A 15,583-nucleotide genomic window follows, 5' to 3' on the forward strand; every position below is an offset into this window, starting at 1 on the left:
GGGAATTTGTGTTTATGTGTGTGAGTGAGAGGTCAAAGAGTGTGTGATTTCACTTCCGCTACCCGTGGCATTTCGGTGAATTGATGTCCATGGGCAAACATGAAGGGCTTCCGGTATTGAACTGGCTGTGACAGCACCTGCAGGCCGGATGTCCATTGTAGTTATAGTGAACATATACATTCATCCTAATAAAGCAGCAAAAACAAAACTCTCCAGTGCCTTGATAGGGGAACTTATGAATTGAAAAGTTGAGCGAGGAAACAGCTCTGTTATAATTTCAGGAGATTTTAACATGTGCCTGAAGGAAGGACCAATATCTAACGAAGTCCTAAGAGCACAAGACCAAGCCTGAGGGATACAGCATCAAGAAAAACCTAAATGGCATAGGAACAACAAGCAAAGTAGACTGTTAATAGGTGATCTTGAACACCTTGGGGTCAGGGTCTTAAATGGCCGCTTTTGAGGAGATCAATCCCTGGGTTTATCATATAACTCTAAATCAGGAGCATTCCTGATTGACTACACCTTGATGGATGTATCTTTAATGCAATAGATAACCTCTTATGCTCTGGGGAGAAGATCGATAGTGACCATAGTCCGCAGTAGATTGTCTTATCTCTCATTCTGTTAGAAAAGATCTAGCAATTGGCCAGGAGACGCCACCTTATATAATTGATAACATGAGAATCGAATGGACTACCTTTTTCTTGCCATCTCTCCTGCAAGCGCCAAAGGAAACTCTCCACACCCTGGACTAAACGTATGAGCCAGTGAGAAGCTGGGAACACGTCACTGGTAAATATGCAGCCCATTTTGCAACAACAGCAGCTATTCGTCAAAAAGGCTTTGGAGACGAGAGAGCCCTGAGGAGAAACCATCACACCAGGGAAATAACGAGGCATGTAAATCAATTATGAAGACAATTGAGGAGAATCCCAAGTAATCTAGCCTCTGGCGCGATTTGAGGAAAGCAAAAGCAGATCTTAAAAAGCAGAAATGGGAGATGTTGAAAATAAGTAATTAAACTTTCTGGGCAAAATTGCTCTGTGACGCAAAAAGAAGAAACTCAGCAATGTTTTGGCAAACAGTAAACAGTATTAGAAACCCTCTATCACAGGTGCCAAGTTCAAATATCTCAGAATCAGTTTGGGTTAGTTCCCTCACCTTGCATTTCAACGCAAAGGGTACAATCAATGCAAGCGGAATGGATCATGCAAACCGTGGGTATAAGGAATCACTCCTAAACAAAGTGCCTCATTTCACATGTGATGAAAATACAGCTGAAAGTGTAACTGAACAACTAGAAAGGCGAGATGACTCTGCCATATTAATCAGCGTATAGGGCATCCAGAAACAAATCTCCAGGGTGACGGGAAGGGGCTCCAGGCCTCAACTGGATTTTTCCAGTAATCTTTAAAAAATAACCATCTTATAAGGCATATAAATTACAGCCTCTCTTAAAGTTTGTTCTATATAGTGGCAGAGTCCCTGTTTCATGGAAAGGGTCAGTGATCTTGCCAATATTTAAAGGCGGGGACAAAAGTAAGCCTGAGAATTATCGCCTGGTGGCATTAATTGATAATGAAGTTAAATATTTTGCAGGAATTATCTTGGAGGAGTTGCAATCTTTGGCGGAAGAACAACACATTGGGCCGTATTTATACTTTTTGGCGCACAACTGCGCCAACGCAGTTGTGCGTCAAATAATTTAACGCCGGCTAACGCCATTCCAAAGCGCCATGCGGGCGCCTTATTTATGGAATGACGTTAGCCGGCGGAGCTGCCTGGTGTGCGTAAAAAAAAATGACTTACACCAGGCAGCGCCGGCGTAGGGGAAAATGGAGCTTGGGCGTCAAAAAATGGGGCAAGTCAGGCTGAGGCAAAATTTTCGCCTCAACCCGATTTGCGCCATTTTTTTTAACTCCCAACCCCTATTTAAATGACTCCTGTCTTAGCAAAGACAGGAGTCATGCCCCCTTGCCCAATGGCCATGCCCAGGGGACTTATGTCCCCTGGGCATGGTCATTGGGCATAGTGGTATGTAGGGGGGCACAAATCAGGCCCCCCTATGCCACCCAAAAAAGAAAAAAAAGAAAATACTTACCTGAACTTACCTTACGTTCCCTGGGATGGGTCCCTCCATCCTTGGGTGTCCTCCTGGGGTGGGCCAGGGTGGCAGGGGGTGTCCCTGGGGGCATGGGAGGGCACCTCTGGGCTCCTTCCGAGCCCACAGGTCCCTTAACGCCTGCCCTGACCAGGCGTTAAAAAATGACGCTAAAACGGCTGGACGTCATTTTTTTTGACCCGCCCACTCCCGGGCGTCATTTTTGCCCGGGAGTGTAAATACGGCGCACATGCCTCGGAGTCATTTTTTAGACGGGAACGCCTACCTTGCATATCATTAACGCAAGGAAGGTGTCCACGCTAAAAAATTACGCAAACTCCAAGATCTTTGGCGCTAGACGGGTCTAACGCCAAAGTATAAATATGGAGTTAGTTTTGCGTCGGATTTGCATAAAAAAAACGACGCAAAGCCTATACCTCCAAGCCAATCTGGCTTCACCAAATAAACTGGAACCTTAAAAAACATCATGGCCTTTACCCTGTTAAGTGATTATGCAACGTCATACAAGCAGCCTATATACCTGTGTTTTACAGATTATAAGTCCGTCTTTGACAAGGTGAGCTGAAATAAACTGTGGCAAAAACTTGCAGGCTGTAATATTCCTGTTGGTCTTTTAAAAACATTAGAAACGCTGCATGCTGACACTTGGATTAGGAGAAAACTTGGTGATCGTTCTCGTCTGTCCAGATATATACCAACAACAGAAGGCCTAAAACAAGTTTGTATATTGGCCCTCACTCTTTTCAACCCGCTTCTTGCAGATCTTCCGCAACTATTACATTAGGTAAATAGTCATGCACCAAAACTGAGAGGATTTGTAATATCAAACCTTCTATATACGGATGACTTAGTTCTAATAAGTAGGACCAAAGTAGGACTGCAACGGCTTTTGGAAACAACTTTGGACTGCTCAAATAACAATGGGCTAGCTATTAATAAGTTAAAGACTAGAATACTTCTATTCCAAAGGAACAAGTGGGGAAAATATAATTGGCACATGGGCAGAGATAAAGTGGAAGAAGCAGATGTACATAAATATCTGAAAGTCCTATTCAGCTCCAATGGAAGATTCTGAGCCCAAATGGAAGAATGAAGAAGGGAAGGAAAAGTTATTGGAGCTTGCCTGGGACTGCATCAAAAGAAAATGAAAGGCTCCTCTTTTAATCCAATATCACAGGGGGCCCAAGCAAGAGTCCTACCTGCTATGGCCAAGGAAGTGAGGACTTGAGAGGCCGTGACAGTATAAGAATTTATAAAGCAATCTTCCATCTTCTGAAGCATGTGTCCCCAGCGCAAATTAGACTGGAGTTAGGCCTGTTCAAATAAACCTTGGGCAGACAGGCGTCTCTAGTAAACTACTGCCTAATTCTAAGACTTGCGAAAGAGGGCTCCTTGAGTCATCTTTGGACAGAAATACAGGAGAGGGACAGATTATCTAAGAGGATCTGCCTACATAGAGCACTTGTCACTTTAGACCTCTATCCATCTGGCCGTAGAAGCTGAGTTGAAATAAGCTAAAAAAACAATAAAAATAAATACTAAACCAAAGTTGCTATTGGAAGATAAACATGATGTGGCAAGATGGCGATAGGACTGGTTGATTCTCAGTAACTATAAGAAACTATCCTCTCAAAGCTACTTAACCACAACTTATAGCACTCAGACAAAGGAGCAATTAAAAAAAATTAGGCCCATATTTATACTTTTTTAAACCGTCATTACGTCATTTTTTGACGCAAAAGTGGCACAAAGTAACAAAATACAATTGTATAAAGCGGTGCAAATGTGGCGCTAAAAAAAAGTATAAATATGGGCCTTAGGTTTCCACCATGGTGAAGGAAGTGCATGGGGAACAATGCAGACTGTGTGGTGAAGCACCTGAAAGTTTCATTAATTTACTGTGCCTCTGCAAAGCCGTCCTAAATGAAAGTCGCAAAATTATTCGTAAGGAGTTTATTAAGAGAGGAATAAGAACTTGTAGAGAGGCCTTGGTTGCATGTTTCAACCCAGTCAACCTCACACTCAACTGTGCATTGGTAGAATCCTCAGGAGCGTGGAAAAGAAAATCCTGGTCATGGAACCAAGCAAGTAGCAGTAGGACCCAGTTTTATAACGATAGATCTTAATACCTGACAGTTCATGATTGTTATAACGACTTGAATTTTACTAGGGAACCTGTTTGTTTTATGATGGGTTTAAGAAAATGAAAGATGAATTTTAAATGAATGTTATTTAATGATTTTGTAGTGGAGAATTAATTACATTGCAATGGTTTTTATTATCTAAGCCAATAAACTCGAACTTCAAACTTCACAGGTGCTGCCAGCCATGTTAGAGAACACTCTACCTTCTGTCTTGTGCAAATGAATATTGGGGTGGAAGTAAATGCAAGTGATTAACACCAGAGGTCCATGAGTCTTTGTCGGAAGCATAGATGGTGCGTGAGCTTGATGGTTCCCTGGTAGTGTAGTGCCATGTAGGTGTGGCTGAGCACATTGAACTAGCAGTGTGTCTGAATGGGGAACCCGTTTGGATCTCAAGGAGGTGATGTGTTATGTTTGTGCCGCAACGTAGCCTGAGTGATAGTCATCCTGCACTGCTGAGTTTGATAGTGTCACACTTGTGTAGTAGCCGCGAAGAGATGGCATAGGAGAGGGCATTTTGCACTACACTTGACACCACACCTGACATGTGATATGGGCCTGGCAGAAGGTACAGCAGGTGTCACATGGGAGGCATAAGAAGAAAAGTGTGGCTATGCTACATATGTCAAAGCAGGAAGCTGTTAAACCGAGGATTGTGAAATGACAGGATAAGCCAGGTGCCCAGGATGAAAGTCATGTTTTGGGGATGGTTGGAGGGTGAGGTGCTTTGGCCTAGTCATGTGGGCAATCAGGGTATGTACATGTTACAGTATATCACCACTATTCTTTTGTGAGGTTCCCCATAAGCCATAGCTCTAACATACAGGTAGGCATGATGGTCAATTGCATATTGTAAAAAATGTCGGCTGGTGTAGGTGCCTCCTGAAAGTCAATGTCTGATCTGTGTGACATCAGTTTGTGAGAGTAAGTCCTGGCCCTGGGCCCAAATGACGATTGACAGAGGAGTCATGTACAGGTACAAGTGAGTGGGCTAACTGAAGAGATTTGTGGTATTCTGCAGAGGACCAACTTCGGTAATGACGAAATGCGATGCACTTCAGTGGTTGCATATGTCCAAGTGACGGTGCTTACCCCCTTTAGAGATGGTTCACAGTGCCTATTGATCTGGACTCTGGAGATGACTATGTGTGCTAGGAAACCACAGGAGTATACGCAAATAAGTAGGCCATGACCATTTCATGCCCTTACCCATTCCTGAAGTGTAGCAAGGCTGCTTGCTGTGTAGACTTGTGTAGATGTGTGTCAAATATGAGCCCTTGGACAGAATAATGCACACATTTCGTGCAATACAGCACTGCAAGGCAGATTAGTGGGATGAACATTCAAAATGGCAGAGTGATGGACCAAAACTAACAGATGACCAAACTGACATCACTTTGTCAGGAGCTGTGGGCTAAGTAAGTAGTGGCTACAGTGAATGCAGGCACCCTGGTAACACAGTGCAATGTACTCAGCAGTAGTGTTAATAAGTGAACCTAACATCAATATAGCCATGTTATGAAGATAAGCAGAGCAACATGGTAAATGGGGCCCTTACATTCACTCACCATTTCAGGCCAGGACAGGCTACAATGTGTGCTATTACACAAAAATGCCCCCCTTGTCACACAATGGTTGTGTAAACAATGTACTGATATTGCCATGTGCAAGGCAGAAACAGTGTAACCTGCCTTTATTTACTGTTGTTAACACATGTTCAACACATCTACATGCATCATTTAGTAAATGATATCCATTTGTCACCAGAATAAGTGTTGTCAACATATATCGTAGATCATCATTTACATATTATAATTTAATTGCAGAGGGAAAAACCATCCCTCCTGCCCAGCAGCCTGTCTTGGATGACCAACCTTTTTGTGATGACAATGACACCTTCCAGCAACTCCTGTCCTCCATAGAAACTCCCTCTCCAGTCATGCTAAGGGAAGACAGAGTTGCAGGGTCTCCAGAGGAACCGCCACCCGCAGGACATGCCCCATCTGCCAGCACAAGCCTTTCTGCGGACTCCAAGGTCCTCCAAGTTGTCTTTCAATGGTGAGTGGTAGGAGTCAAGGATAGGATGGTTGATGAGGTGCAGGTGGTGATGGGGGCTATAGCGGGCACCCTACAAGGAGTGCATAGGTGTCTGAACCCTAATAAGGGTATGGCTAAGGCTACTACAGACACCCACACTTGGCTCCTTTCGATTAATGAGCCTCTAGCTGACATTGCTGGTGTCATGAACCAGAGGCAAGAACAAGAAGCCTCAACATCTGACACTACTGAGGTTGCCACCAAGCTCGGGAGCATCATTAACATCATGAGATCTATGGATCACAAGTTGGACCCTACATAGCAACAAATGGTGCCCTCCAAAGAGACACTGTTGCATTGTACAGAAGCCATCAGACCCTTGTCAGTGATGTGCTGCCTTCCTTGATGGCACAGACAAAAGCTGGTGGGTCAGGGTAGGTACATCTTCGGTCCCTGATGTCTGTGTACCTCAGATGCCTCCCACACAAATACCACCAACTGCACTGGAGGACCAACACCCATCAGAGGAGGCAAATGTTGGCTTCCCCAGTTTCCCTAGGAAAACTGTAGGGTAACATACGACTGTGCCCCCTGGCCAGTTCTCCCGTGCTCTTGTATCTAACATCATACCACCTCTTTGTCACTCAGGACTACACCATTTATGTGTACCTGTAAACGTTATCCACTTGTGGACTGTTCGAGAGGCCTACCTTCCCTAATAACAATTTGTACCTCCTCACTGAAAATCTCCCCACCTCTACATGTTACATGACATGTCTCTCAAATAGAAAATGTCTGGACATCCTTTGTTGCTGCGCCAAACAAGCAAAAAATGCTCATGCTGACCATCCCACATTTGTAAATAAATTCACTCATATAAACTAGAGTGCCGATTGTCTGTTGAAGACAGGACCACTTATACCATGGTGGACTGGATATGCACCAACAACAAGTATATCCGCCACAATGGCATAATGTGGAATAGCTTGTCTCCCAGTTGTACCTCATGGTGTGACAATAAGCTTCAGTTACTTGACTGGCACACAGTAAAAAGACCTTACTAAACACATAAGTGCCTCCCTGCTAAAAATGGGACCCGTGAGGCATGCAAACCAATAACACTTTTTCACTCATCTGCATGTATCTAGCTCAGTGAACATGAAGACGTGACCAAGCACATATGATAGCTTCAATGCTTATGCTGAAGAGATCATAAAGTACATACATGATGACCCTTGCACTGATAATATTCATATATTCATAACCAGACTCTTTCAGAATTTGCATCATACCTGTAACTCACAGATGTACAAGGTCAGTTCAATGCCTTGGATGTCAGTATGTATGAAATGCAGCTTTTTATTTTGGGGTCCTGTGTCAATTGACAAATGTAAGCACATAATACTTCATAGCAGCCAAAGCACAGAACCAGCAACCAACCAAGAACCATCTTCCCAGGGTAAGAGGAAATGGAAGACATGGTTTTCTAACTTTGCAAGTACTTACACAAAGTTACATGCAAGTAGTGTCACACTTAGCAAGTACTCGCTGCCAAGGATGATTCAGCTTCTCCAGGCAGGTGGGGGGGCCACAATCATGAATTATAATTAGCTAAGAACAATGACCAACTTGCACAAGGGTGCAAGAGTGTGTGCATTAGTGACAGGCACCAGTGTGTGCCCCAGCACAGCCAGGAATCTGTAATCTGCAGTGACAAAACCATCCAAATTCTACATGTGGTATCTCTTTCATACACAGTGTTATAATAGGTGACTATCTGTCTTGGGCCGAGTGTCAAATCACACTATGATGACCACTTACAGTGCACTAAAATTTGAAAATAGTCCTTAAGTGGCTCAAATGTGAGGTACATCAACTCTTCACCTTAGGCATCTCACAAAATGACATATACCTTCAAAGACTGCAGGGCAATGGCTATAATATGTACTCAACTCAGCCTACTCAACGTTAAAAACTCTTAGGGCCTGATTACAACTTTGGAGGAGGTGTTAATCTGTCCCAAATGTGACGGATATACCACCAGCCGTATTACGAGTTCCATAGGATATAATGGACTCGTAATACGGCTGGTGGTATATCCGTCACTTTTGGGACGGATTAACACCTTCCTCCAAAGTTGTAATCAGGCCCTTAATGTTGCAATGATTACGACCTTCTGAATGTATAAAAAGTTTTAATATTATGATCTAATTAAACAAACTAAGTATTGGCCCCTTGATATACCTCCGTAAAATAAATAGTTGTCCAGAGATTTTCATTTTTGATTTGTGCTTTTGTATCATTACAGAAGTAATTTAGCTTGCTAATCCTGGACGATTTTTTTTTTTTTTTTAATAATTTTTTTTAAATGGCTGGAAGTGCTCCAGTGATGATGTAATATTTCAAGAGCCATCAGGCCTATACATTTCATTTTGGCGTCAAAACATAGGTTTTGGGGGGTCAATTAGTCTTATAGAGACAGAAAATAACTCTGCAGAGCAACCCTTTTGCAATTTTCCAAAATGGCGTCTCTATAATGATAACTTATAGCCATCATATTAGTAATTAATTTTAATATTGTTTTGTTTCATGTTTTCCATTGATTCAAATTCGTACACATGAGCGAAGCAGGTGGTAGCAGAGGAACCTTCCCTCATGACAGGGTGTTGCTAATTACAAAATCTGAGGACTCCTTCAACAAAGAAAAGTATGTCATATACCAAATTGATCCAAAAGAAAAGCTAACATCAACTGTGGCTGGGCAAAAAAGAATTTGGGATGCTGCATAAATACAGCCAGACAAAGTTCACAAAAGATTGAAACTGGTAGGATCAAATATGTTATCATTGTAACAAGTGCTACAAGTCATATGCAATGGAAAAAAACTAGAAAAAAAAGGTTAAAAAAATAACAGATACCAGTGAATCACAACAAAGATCTGAAACTGCTGAGAAAGTGATGATAACCAAGCCCAATGCCCATCCACTTAGAAGATCAAAGGGTACCCCTCGTCCACCTCCAACAAATTATCAGAAAGCAGGGGATCTTCAATGTGTTATCTGTGGTTTAGCTAGAACAGGGGCCAAACGGATTGAGGAAAGAACAAAGTACAGCGTATGTGAGTCTCAGAGGGCAAACGTTTTTATCTGCAGCTACTTTCTTTCAAGATGAAATTTTCAGATAAGTAACTGGTCTAAACAGAGAAGTAAATATTTTTGCATCGGATTTGTATGCCCACCTGACCTGTATTCGTGCATACATTTAAAAATATGAATGTACAATAAGCTACCAGCAGCAACGTAACCGCCAGCCTTAAGTTAGGTTTGCACTATTTGAAAAAGCAAATTAAGATTTAAAACTACACTTAAGGGCTGGCTACGGGTTCACACTCAGTGGTATCAGTAAAATAATGATCAACATTGATGAAACTATGTTGATCCATAATAATGAAATTGAGATTTTTTTGGGTGAGAATGTACAATGACGGAATTTGTTTTTTATCAGTCTAACAAAAAGAATGATCCACTTATGGTGTTCTCAGCTGATCTGACCCATGAAGTTCTTGCTGCCAAAATAAGATCACAGGATCCAGTAAAATCAGCAGGAACCAGTTTAAGAAACATCCTGAAAGATTTAGATTATGGATTTAATTACAAATTTTGGGATCCCCCAGAGCTCCACGAATCATGGGAGTCAACAAGAATGCCTGATATTGTCTTAACATTTTTCACATCATTGTTTAATATCAGCAAAGCAAAACTGTTTCAAACTAAAGTTCTTGAGTTCGGAACAGAAGCCGACAACATTGATGATTGCTTTGAAGATATAAGCGAAGAAGTGGAAGGCAATCCCATGAACCGACAGGCTTATGCTGTGCAAATCTATGTATTTTCCAAATCATGTTTTGTGAATTACATCACGGTATAATGAAAACTCTGCTACACATGATGACTGCCCACGCAATCTATGACAAGTGCAAATGTAGAGAGCTAATCACTTCCATAAATAGGATTGGTTTATCAACAAGTTATAATGCATAGTACGGAGCAGGAACTTGTTAGCAGCTCATGAAGTAAAATCGTGTGAAGCCAACAGCACACCACTTCCAAGGCACTTTACCAGGAAAGGATTTACAATTGCTGCTCTTGATAATTTTGATTTTGAAGACTGCTCTTCTTTGTTGGGAACATCTAGCACACATGATACTGCCTTGGTGCTTTTTCAAGACTGTACCTATGAAGTAGCTGCCGGAAAATAAGCTGTGTTAGCTGTAGGCATAAACAAACAAAGCTGCAAACTTATAACCCAACTGCCTTGCCAACGTGTGCAAAATCACTACAAGTCATCAACATGTCCCACTCTACCAGAAAGTTTTAAAGTGGCTGAGGACATGGATCTTCTTCTACCTGATGCTGCAATCCATAAAGCTGATTTAATTGAATTTATCATATTGCTTATTCAGTGTTGACTGAAGGATGAAGAAAAGCCAGTTCCTCTGTGGGCTTGAATTCATTCTCTGATCTCCCAGAACAGTGTCTCACTGAAGAAGGTTGGGTTTATACCAGTAATACTATCTCCAGCCACAAACTACAAAACAGTATACACAGCTCTAAATAATTTCCAAAATGCGTGTGCTCAGCTTGAAAACCAGCTTATCCTTCCAATTTTCTGCGATGAACGTATTTTCCATATTGTAGCTGACATTTTTATGCGCAATCCAGTGAATTTGATGATCTTTATTCGATGATGGCTGTTTTCCACATGACAAAAGTTGTGTTGCGGTGAGCAGGGAGTTATCTCAGTGGATGTGGCATAGACAATGCACTTATTGTGGCAGAAATCTTTGGAAGCAAAACTGTCTAGTCAGTATTGAGTGGAATTCATTATGTTCATTTGTTACAAGGTATGCTCTTCATTCCTGAGGCTATAGAAATATTACGTTGGAATGCTTTCTGGAATAAGAATGACAAATTAGGTAGTGTTCAATACACTCAGTTCAAAATCAGAAAACCTATAAACCAAGATCGTAGAATTTGTCAAAGAATGGGAAGAAAAATCAGAACTTTGCAAATACTGGAGAAATGTTTTACACCTAATAGTATTCGTGAAAAACGTAGTAAATGCTGATCTGGAAGGTAATTGGGAGCTGCACGTGAAGACTGAGAAGTCAATGACTACTCTTTCCAAATACCAGAACCCACATCTCAGGTAGTTTATGCAATCAAATCCGCGAAACAAAGTAAAGAAGCTAGAGGTTGAAAAACCATACCTGAACAGACAATTCATCCAAAGACATTTTGGGGTGAAAGACGGAAATGGAAGTTTCAATGCTGTGGCTCCAGATATGTAACTGTAACAGACGATCCAGTGATCACAGAAAAGCTCCAAGGGAAGTGTTGGTCAGACACGTAAAAGTGAATATGTTGCTGAATGGCAGCTAGTTTACCATGAAGTCCTTTCTATTTGCAATGTTTTCAGAGAGATGACAAGTTCAAAATTAATGGACCATTGTGAAACTGTTCCTCACCACGAAACGTGGAAAAAAGGGGAACGTTTTAATACACATGTTGACAGCTTTCTTCATTTCATGCTGCAGCAAGGAAGTCCCTTTGAAATTACTGAGCCTATGCAACTACACAACTTTGTGACTGAACAATATTTGGATAACGATATAAAGACGTGTCTACTAGATGTCCTGGAACACGTATTGAAACTATACACAGAACTGAAGTAAGAGAGATTTGTATTGAAAGAGATAAAGCTAACATAATCCTAAAGCTAAACTTCCACACTTTAATTGCATCCTAAGAGTTTTGTCCAACTAGCTACTACAAAACAGGTTACAAAAACACAAATTTCACAAGCATAGAGAGAGATGGATGTAGTAAAAGAAAGGAGTACATTTATCAAGGAAATTCTGTGGAATGAGCTTCTTCAAACAAACCCATTATTTGATGGAGAAGCTGCAACCAACCAGTGAAGCAAAAACTCGTACAAGAACTAAAAAAAAATTAACCCGAAGAATCTCAATTGGAAAAGGTGTCCTCATTGAAAACTGCTGTTTTTGTGGACTATGGGCCTTATTTATACTTTTTGGTGCAAAACTGCACTAAGGCAGTTTTGCCCCAGAAAGTTTTGCACCGGCTTGCACCATTTTTTAGCACCAGCTGGGCACCATATTTATGGAACGGTGCAAGCCGGTGCAAAGGGTAGGCTAGCTTAAAATAAAATGACGTTAGGCAGTTTTGAGTCAAAATAAATGATTCTGACCAGATTAGCATCATTTTTTGACGCTAAGGGGCATATTTATACTCTGTTTGCACTGAATTAGCGTCATTTTTTTTTTTACTCTAATTCAGTGCAAAACTAACCAAATTTATGGAGTTAAAGTCATTTTTTGGAAGTGGAAACCTACCTTGCCTTAATGAGATGCAAGGTAGGCGTTCCTGTGAAAAAAAATGACTCTATGGCCATAACACCATATTTATACTCCCATGTAAAAATGGTGCAAGGGAGGGAGGAGGGGTCAAAAAATGGGGCAAAGCTTGCTTTGCCCCATTTTTTAAGACCTGGGTCAGGGCAGGTGTTAGGGGACCTGTGGCCCTATTTCCATGGCGGCACACCATGGAATAAGCCCAGAGGTGCCCTCCCTAGGCCCTAGGGGGACCCCCACCCACACTAGAGGGACTGCGAGGATGGGGAACCCCATCCCAGGTAGGTACAGGTAAGTGCATTTTATTTTTGAAAGTGCCATAGGGGGCCCTGAAATGGGGCCCCATACATGGCACTGGGTGCAATGGCCATGCCCAGGGGACCCCTGTCCTCTGTGCTGGCCACTGGGGTGGTGGGCATGACTCCTGCCTTTTCTAAGGCAGGAGTCATGTGGCATGGTAGGTTTAGCACCATAAAATGACGCTAATCTGGTTAGAGTCATTTTATTTTACTCTAACCTGCCTAAAGTCATTTTTTGGTGTTAAACCCTCTTCTTCTATACTGCCAGCCCCACCCGACTAAAGCCATTTTTTAAAACTCTAGCCTACCCTTTGCACCGGCTTGCACCATTCCATTAATATGGTGCCCGGCTGGTGCACAGAAATGGTGCAAGCCGGTGCTAAACTTTTTGGTGCAAAACTGAGTTAGTGAAGTTTTGCAGCAAAAAGTATAAATAAGGGCCAATATTTTGTAAGTTTGCGCCACTTTTGTGTCATAAAATGATGTTAATGCGGTGCAAAAAAAGTTTAAATCAGGGCCTTGATGCTAGATGGGTCTAGCACCAAAGTATAAATATGGAGTTAGTTTTGCACCGAATTAGAGTTAAAAAAAATGACACTAATTCGGTGCAAACAGAGTATAAATATGCCGCAGAGTATAAATATGCCCCTAAATATGGCGTTAAGGCCATAGAGTCATTTTTTGCACGGAAACTCCTACCTTGCATCTCATTAAGGCAAAGTAGGTCTCCACTTTCAAAAAATGACTTTAACTCCATAAATTTGGTGCTAGAGGGGTCTAGCACCAAAGTATAAATATGGAGTTAGTTTTGCACCGAATTAGAGTAAAAAAAAATGACACTAATTCGGTGCAAACAGAGTATAAATATGCCCCTATAGGTCACAATTGCGAATAGTTAAGATATCATCCATGCAAAACTTCGGAGAGGACGTTCCAAACTGTTCTACAGATATCAAAGTCAGTGTGCATCTTGCAAGAACTAGACATTGGCTTTGACAATTATCTTGAGCTATCTGTCAAAGAATGGGAGAGAATCCGAATAAATGTCTACAAGTAGACTATTTGACCTTGTCTGCATCAAAAATTCAACACCTATACCTGTGCAACTGGATAAATCCTGGTCATCGATATCGAACAAGATGTACTTGAAGATGTTTAATCTGCAAAACATTGCTGATGCTTCAGTGAACACTGAATTTCCAATTATTGCAAGTGGAATGATTGTCAATGAGGAGTTGGTGCCTGCAGGGACGTATTCAAAAGATATGGGCCATATTGTTCAAGAACTTAATAACAAATTGGAGGATGCTGACCTTCGTATTGTGCCAAATGTTGAGTGGGCTGTTCGAAATGGTTCCAACTGAGTCATTGTACAGCCCAATAACATAGATGTCATTATTGTGCTACTTGGATTTGTTGCAATGTTCATAAGTCAAGGATTGTCAGAGTTATGGATACATTATGGAACAGGGGAGAAAAGATACTTAATTCAGCTTCATCTTCTCTACAAGAAAATACGCTCAGAGTTGCCAAGTCCCCTTTTCAAGGCACACATTAATATGTGTGATGACAGTATGAGCAAAATTGGAACAAAGCTTGGAGCTTTAACTGCTGAGCCTGTGAAGTTTCTAGAATGATCTTATGAGGCAGAAGAAGAATGTGACTTTAAAGACGTAGAACAATACCTTGTGCATGTGTGGGAAATGATCTCTAATTGTCACACATTTGACATTCGGGACAGCAAATTCAAGAGATCAGTCCCTCTAAGTGGCCTTCCACCAACGTCATATTCTGTGCGTGAACACTTAATACAATGTGTAAATGTTTTGGATCATGCATATGTAGAGAAGATCCATGTGAATTTGGGGAAGCGCAAGGAGGTCCCGGGAGGCGTGTCGAGGGCAGGAGCCCTTTAAATTTCTAATAGCGCTCCCGCCGTCGAGGGAAGCGCAAGGAGGTCCCGGGAGGCGTGTCGAGGGCAGGAGCCCTTTAAATTTCTAATAGCGCTCCCGCCGTCGCGGGAAGCGCAAGGAGGTCCCGGGAGGCGTGTCGAGGGCAGGAGCCCTTTAAATTTCTAATAGCGCTCCCGCCGCGCGCGGGTCAAGGGCGGGCCCGTCCTTGCCCGTCATTGCCAGGAAGAGGCAGGGCAGGGCCACCCCCCTGACATTCATCTAAAGTTGCATGGACATGCCAATCTACACGTATGGCTGCCTGAAGGTACTGTGTTGATATTTACTCCTAAATAGGTCCTTTTACAGAGGGCCTTTGGACCGTATTCTCCACTTATTGTTGCAACGCTTTTTCCATTACCCGATAAATATTGGAGTGGGGTCAGGCTGGGCCTCTGCCTTTTTATACTTGGCAAGAGGTCTGCTTATATTTATAGTGGAATACATATAGCTATCGTTCTCATATGTGAAGATAACTGTACTAAATAGGTCTATCCCTACCAGCCCTTCTCCTACTCTCCTTTATAATTACATATTGGGGACTGGTTCACAGAGCCGAAGCACTATTTAGGCAGTTTAATCTATGGGAAAACGCA

The sequence above is a fragment of the Pleurodeles waltl genome, chromosome 12, assembly GCF_031143425.1.
Source record: "Pleurodeles waltl isolate 20211129_DDA chromosome 12, aPleWal1.hap1.20221129, whole genome shotgun sequence".
NCBI classification, from domain to species: Eukaryota; Metazoa; Chordata; class Amphibia; order Caudata; family Salamandridae; genus Pleurodeles; species Pleurodeles waltl.